The sequence below is a fragment of the Photinus pyralis genome, unplaced genomic scaffold (assembly GCF_008802855.1).
Source record: "Photinus pyralis isolate 1611_PpyrPB1 unplaced genomic scaffold, Ppyr1.3 Ppyr1.4_LG3b, whole genome shotgun sequence".
Taxonomy (NCBI): Eukaryota; Metazoa; Arthropoda; class Insecta; order Coleoptera; family Lampyridae; genus Photinus; species Photinus pyralis.
Genome location: NW_022170510.1, coordinates 10,372,641 through 10,379,107, shown reverse-complemented (window position 1 = coordinate 10,379,107; position 6,467 = coordinate 10,372,641).

Here is a 6,467-nt window from a genome sequence, read left to right as displayed (position 1 = left end):
TTAATTATCCGGCGTATAGATCATACTATATGGATTAGCCATAAACGAGTCATAGTGTCTGAAGGTGAAGAATATGATATCTAAATCTGCCGGCCTCGCCTCTCTGTACGTCTTGTCTGCAAAGTTAAGGAAGAAGGGGGGGTGTAGGTAGTTCGAATTATTTCTAGAGTGAAGGGGCTGATTCTCCCACGTATAATTGCGCGAAGTTTACGGGGTACTTCGGGATTAATATTCCGGAGGCGAAAAAAACCGAATTAGCATGCAGAACATCATTTAGAGTCTTATCGCTGTTACTTTATTCAATATCTATGTTGTTCTGGAGCGTCTCAAACGATCCCTGAGTCCTGACTATCAATTTGGGTTCAGACATAATCATTTGCCCATTGATCAAGTGCACCGACTGAGTAAAAGAAGTGTTCTTGGCCGCCCTGCTATGTATCCTTTACATTGCAGATATTCTGACAACGAAAAACACGTTTATATAAACTTTCGCTGATAATACTATCATGGATACTGGCACTTCAGCTTCACAAAAGAAGACAGTCGAAAAGCTCCAATTCGTCTTAGGCAAAGAAGCCGTTGACCTTTGCCAAATAAGAAAAATTTAAGAAGGCCAGCAACCTCAACACTCGCTTCAAAGACGTCCAAATTCTTCAAAAAGAATCTTATCTTGGTCTCGACTTGAATAAGAGATTCCCGGTAGGCAAAAAACGGCAAATCAAGCAGAAGCAGCGACAAATGTGCTGGTTAGTTGGCCATAACTCAAGTCCTAACGACTGATTTACTTATCAATTATAAAACCAATATGGATGCATGGTATCCAGCTCTGGCGTTCTACTAAACGAAGAGACGTTACCCAACACTTTCAAAACAAGTTCCTTCGAATGATCACCGATGTAACTACCAAGGAAATTCACCAAAGTTGTGTTTAATCCAGCCCAAATTACGATTTAACTAAAGAGTTCTCATGCTAAATTGGTCTGTTGGTACTTTCAATATCAGGACGCTTTATACGATCTTGTCACAACTTTCTACACTTTGAGGGCGTTCTGGGTTCGTTGAGCGCCCCCTATGTCAGAGTTATATGGTTCTGTGGAGTGCACAAAAGGTTATGAGAACTGAAGAAGAGGTGTACCTGAAATGCACCTTATATTTTCTGGTAACTGAAAAAAGCCTCTGGAAAAACTACTAAACGCTTTCTACAACAATTCTACATTTAGATTTCTTCCCAAACTCCTTCGAAGACTACTAGAGCGTTCGATACGCCTTTCGTAGCTTTTACATCCTTTCTACTTCTTTAGTTGCAGTTATCAGAAACTTCTAGTCCTTTTCCAGGGTTCTACAGGATTTATGTGTTCTGAAATTAATTTAAGAAAGCTCATGTAAGGTCCTAGAAGGTTTTCGAAAGGTTTTTAAATGCGTTTGAGAGTGCATTGTTAGCGCATCAGGAATTTGATAACAGTGATTTTTCCATTTTAGAGTTTTCTTCTATCTTTTACCATCTGAGGCCATTTTCGGAGCTTCACCGAATATCACGAGTAATTTCTTCTATTATGCGTATTTTAAAGATTTTCTTTTAACATTCTGCAGCTAAAAGATAGCTTTCATAAAATGTATCTGGTAATGTAACTTAGGTAGAAAAGTCTCACTGAATTCTTTGTTACTTAAATACTTAAAGATCTGTTCAATTACTTTGTAAAATCTTACGTTTATACACTTTATACTACGCGTAAGTACCTATACCATACCTACAGTGGCTGACGTCTTCATTGTCGTTTCCATTATTTCTGCACTTTCTTCCATTGTTTCTTACTATCTCAACAACCACCACTTTCTTCGGTTTAACTCATAGAATTACCGTAATTATTAATTCTATGGTTTAACTCCTTTTTTTTGAAAAGTGACCAATTATACGTGAAAATTATAACTTTTCTAATACCTAATTAGTGAGAAAATGCTAGTTTTTTTTTCTTTCAAAAACGGAGAGAAATAAAAAAGGTTGGATACTGGGAATAGTATTCTTACTGCCATTGATTGTTTAATTATATTCCCAAGAAGAAGTTATCAGAAATAGTTTAAAAGATACATTGAAGAATGAACATGGTTTCCATCGAATGTCGCTTTTCTGTTCTATTCCAACCGTTACTAGTTACTACATTGAGTGCATGCAACTATTTTCTGTGAAAGGAACAATAAAAAACACGCGCACCTTTGCAACAAACCATTTTTATGCAAAAAACCACAATTCTGAAATTATTTTCAGATCAAAATACTTTAAAGTAATGAATTAAGATACTATGGGTGATGGACTTAGAAAGGTACTATACTTTTCACTACAAAAAAACCATACTAATTCGGCGTTTTTTAAATACATCAATGGACTTTATGATTAAACGGAAGATTAGGGCTGGATGATTAATCAAAATATAAGAAGTAACGTTTATTAATTAAAATATTAAACTCACATTTTAAAATATTGCCGCTAGAAGATTACAGAATGTGAATAAATCATTTCTATAAAAATGTAGTTTTATTTTTCGTCCGCTTCGTCTTCGTCTATGAGTCTCTTAAAACAGAAGGGCGTAAAGGCATCCCCTGCTCCAATATACAATTTACTCATGAATTCCACCCTACATAATTAATCTCGTTAAAAGTATCACGTAATTTAAAAGAGTTTTTACCAATGCAAACTTAGCGTGTGAAGAAAGGCAGATAAGCCTTCCATGAGGACTAAAATGAGTAACGTTCCGATGGCTCAAGCCCCAAATTTTCTTTAATTACGTATTGTTAATACATTCTAGAAGTGTGACCAGTTAGAAGACTTAATTTTAAAATAATTGAAGCGAAAAGTGAAAAACGAATTTCTGAAATTTTGTAAAATGGTAGAATTTTTAATTCCAAACATTTTTCTCACCGGGAATTTTTTGTATGACAAAAATTAAGTGAGATGTAGATGTTTAAAACGCGTATTTATATGCGAGCACTACCTTGTTTTAGCCCTTTAAGCTCACCACATTTTAAAACTAAGAGTTTTAAAGGGTATTGATGTAAATAACCTTGCAGCTCTTATAAAAACCTGGTTTTTTAAAGCACTTTCTACCATAAACAGTAAAAAAGTTATGATTAAAAAAAGAACCAACATTTTTTTCGAAAAAATCTGAAAGCACAAATTGGAGCATGACGATCTACATGACCGGCATATATTTCGTATAATACACATTAGAAACGTACATGCACATTTACATGCATTCCATACACCTATACACTATGTAATGTATATAGAGGGCGATTCAAAAAGAATATTACCATTTCGAAAATCTGAAAGTTAATTAAAGCAACAAAATACAACCATAAGTGTTATATCAAAATGAAGAGTATTAAACTAAGGTTTTTTTCCACTAGAAAATAGGAAATACATAAACACTTCTTCTCTATGAACTGTTTAAAGTTTATATCAACGTTCGATATGCCATCTATTAGGATGTCCATACTTTGTTCGAAATGCACAATTATTGCACACTGAAGAACCAGTGGCGTAACTTCATTTTAAAGGCCCGTCCTCAAAAATATTTGGGGGCCCTTTCCCTTACGCTTAATATAACCGCTTGGATTTCTAATGACAACCATCTTAAAAATATATAAATGAAAGTTCACTAGAAATACACTCCAGAAGATTTGGATTCTTTAATAAAGATATCACCCTCATATCGATCTTCCGACGTTGCTTAACTCTGAACTTATTTATTCGCTGTTCAACGTTCGTTTTTTGCTTTTCTCTTGGAGGTTCCACTATGGTATTTTCGTCCATTCTGAGATGTCTGCTTTCAAAATTTCAAACGACAAGTACAGGTGGCGTATCTACAGACACCGCTGGAGATACATTTAAACTCATTTAGTTATTAAGTTTGATTAGCAATTTCTATTCTTTGTGTATGAATCCGCCTTTTTTGAATGACGGTAACTGTTTCGTCCATGCAGAGGTAAATGCTAGAGTGTTAAAAGTACTTAGTCGCATTCATCTCGAAATACAAATTCAGTTTAAGGTTACCGTATTCAGGACCTTCAGATATCTTCTGGACTGCAGAAGGTCCCGCTAATTAACAAAGTGTTTCATGAAGGTACTTTATGTAAGAGACTTCGGAATTTTATGTTTCACAAATGAGAAACGGGTGGAGTTGCTTTTAAATCTCTTTGAGCTGGCTACTTTTGAGCATATCAAATTTCGTATTAAATTAAGGTCAGATTTAAATGATATGATGATTTAAATTCAATAGTTACTTCCTCGGATTGTTAATTTTGTATGTTGTAGATATTGGTCCGGATTTTTCACCTATAGGTACCTATTTACCGCCTGTGAACAATGTTATCTGTTCCTTTAGTAACGCAAACTATGTAAATAATTAACACAAGCGTAACATTGAAGGAGTTCTGGAAATTTTCAATTTTTTTCAGTATTTTTTATATAAAAATTACATTTTTTGTACATTTTTGCCGGGGCCCCTTTTAAGTCGGGGCCCGTCCTCATTGCGTACCTTTGAGACATTGTAGTTACGCCACTGTGAAGAACTGTCGTCAATAATAGATTAACTTTTTGAGTGTAAATACTTGTTTTTATTAAACCACAATAAGGGTTGATTTTTAATGGTTGAAATATTCTGAAATAAACCCATAAAGAGCGTCTAAAAAAGCGGCAGAGCACCTCGGTGTGACCCACGGTGGTCGTGGTGTGACCCCACGGATGGATTTGACTCATTTTTAATAGACTTGTTACATGTGGCATATAAGTCAACTGTGCAAAGTTTGAACCAAATCGGTTCAAGCGGTTAACAGTTATCGTGTTCACGGACAGACGGACACCATCGATTCCCCTATAAAGATTGCATCGCTTTGCTCTGCCGCTTAATAATGTTCCAAAGCCTCTAACAATCACTACTCAACTCATCTGAACTAAATTTTACTCACATTAAGCTTTAGTATGTAGTTTTATGGGTTTAGGCAAAAAGGGGGAGTTTTCACCTCTAAAAAATGGAGAGCGCCTGTCGGCATAATGTAGACTTTGAAGTGGAGGATAAGTTGAACTTAATTCCAAATTTTCATGCAAATGGATGGAATTTTAAAAAATTGGCAGGTGTTATACTATTTCAAGTTTCGATTCCTCGACTATATAGCCGGATCTTAAATTTTACCATGCGATAACCGAAGAGGGTGGTCCCAACTAAAAAATCATTTTCCGGAAAGTTTACCAAAAAAATGCAGGAATATGTCAAATACATCGAAGAAAGCGCAAATTTAAATCCCCCAATTTAAAAGTTTTAATATTACAAAGGGTCATGCGGTATTATTTAAAGCTTATTAAAATAATTCTGTAATCGGTCTTAATTTTAATGTCGTTTGAACACACGAAGGAGGGAGAATAATGGGTTTTATTAAATCCCGTGTAAGGGGTGCGCTGAAAGTGTTGAAAGTGAGGTGACATTTGGAAATCGATTGCCCTAACAAAAATTTTTAACCAAATATAAGTTATACAATTTCGTCAAAATATTTACTTCACTGTTAATATCAATTAAAAAGCAATTTAGTGCTTCTTTGAATGATTTCATTGGAAGATAATCCCACTACTACTCAAAAGTTTTAACAGAAGCCGGATTCGGAAATTTAAACTAAAGTTCAAAGTATCAAAATATTAGGGTTATGGACGATGGTATACAAGCATTTATTTATCGTAAAACTGTATATCACCTTACGGAACTAAATAACGTTTGCAAATTGACTACTAACGATAAGTGTATACACTATAATGTAGGTGAAATGTACGAATGTCGAAACGAGTGCAGAAATTTCACAACAATAGTTCGTGATAGTTACACACGTCAAGTGCGATAGTAACCCTGTAAACAATAAAAAAACTCGCGCTATTACACATAAAGAAGGGCGAAGACCAGTGTCAGCCTAAATTGTTTTCAGTGAGTAGGTACACCCAAAAAGTGTTTTTTTACAAAAATTTTATTCAGGTCATTTATCTGAACTTAAAGCCATTGTTGGTATCTATGCATTCTACAAATGACTTATCATCATATTTCTATGCCGATACGGTATCTGCTTAAATTTATCGGCCTTATCTTTAAGATAAGGTAAAGGTTCCATCCATTCGTAAAGTGCTTCTTGAGGTGTACATACCGGTTTGATTGAAAAAAAAGGGCGGTGAAAACATACTGCATGCAACAGCGTTCATAAAATCGGCAAAATGGGAAGCCTATTTCGAAGCGAGGAGATGAGTCTGGTGCAGCTTTTTATACAACCCGAAGCGGCGTATCACACCATATCGGAGTTGGGGGAAGCTGGAGTTGTTCAGTTTAAAGATGTAAGTACTCGTAATTACGCCTCGATTCCGTTCAAATACTTTCTTGATAGTTAAATGAGGATGTGAGCTCTTTCCAACGGAAATTTGTCAACGAGGTACGCCGGTG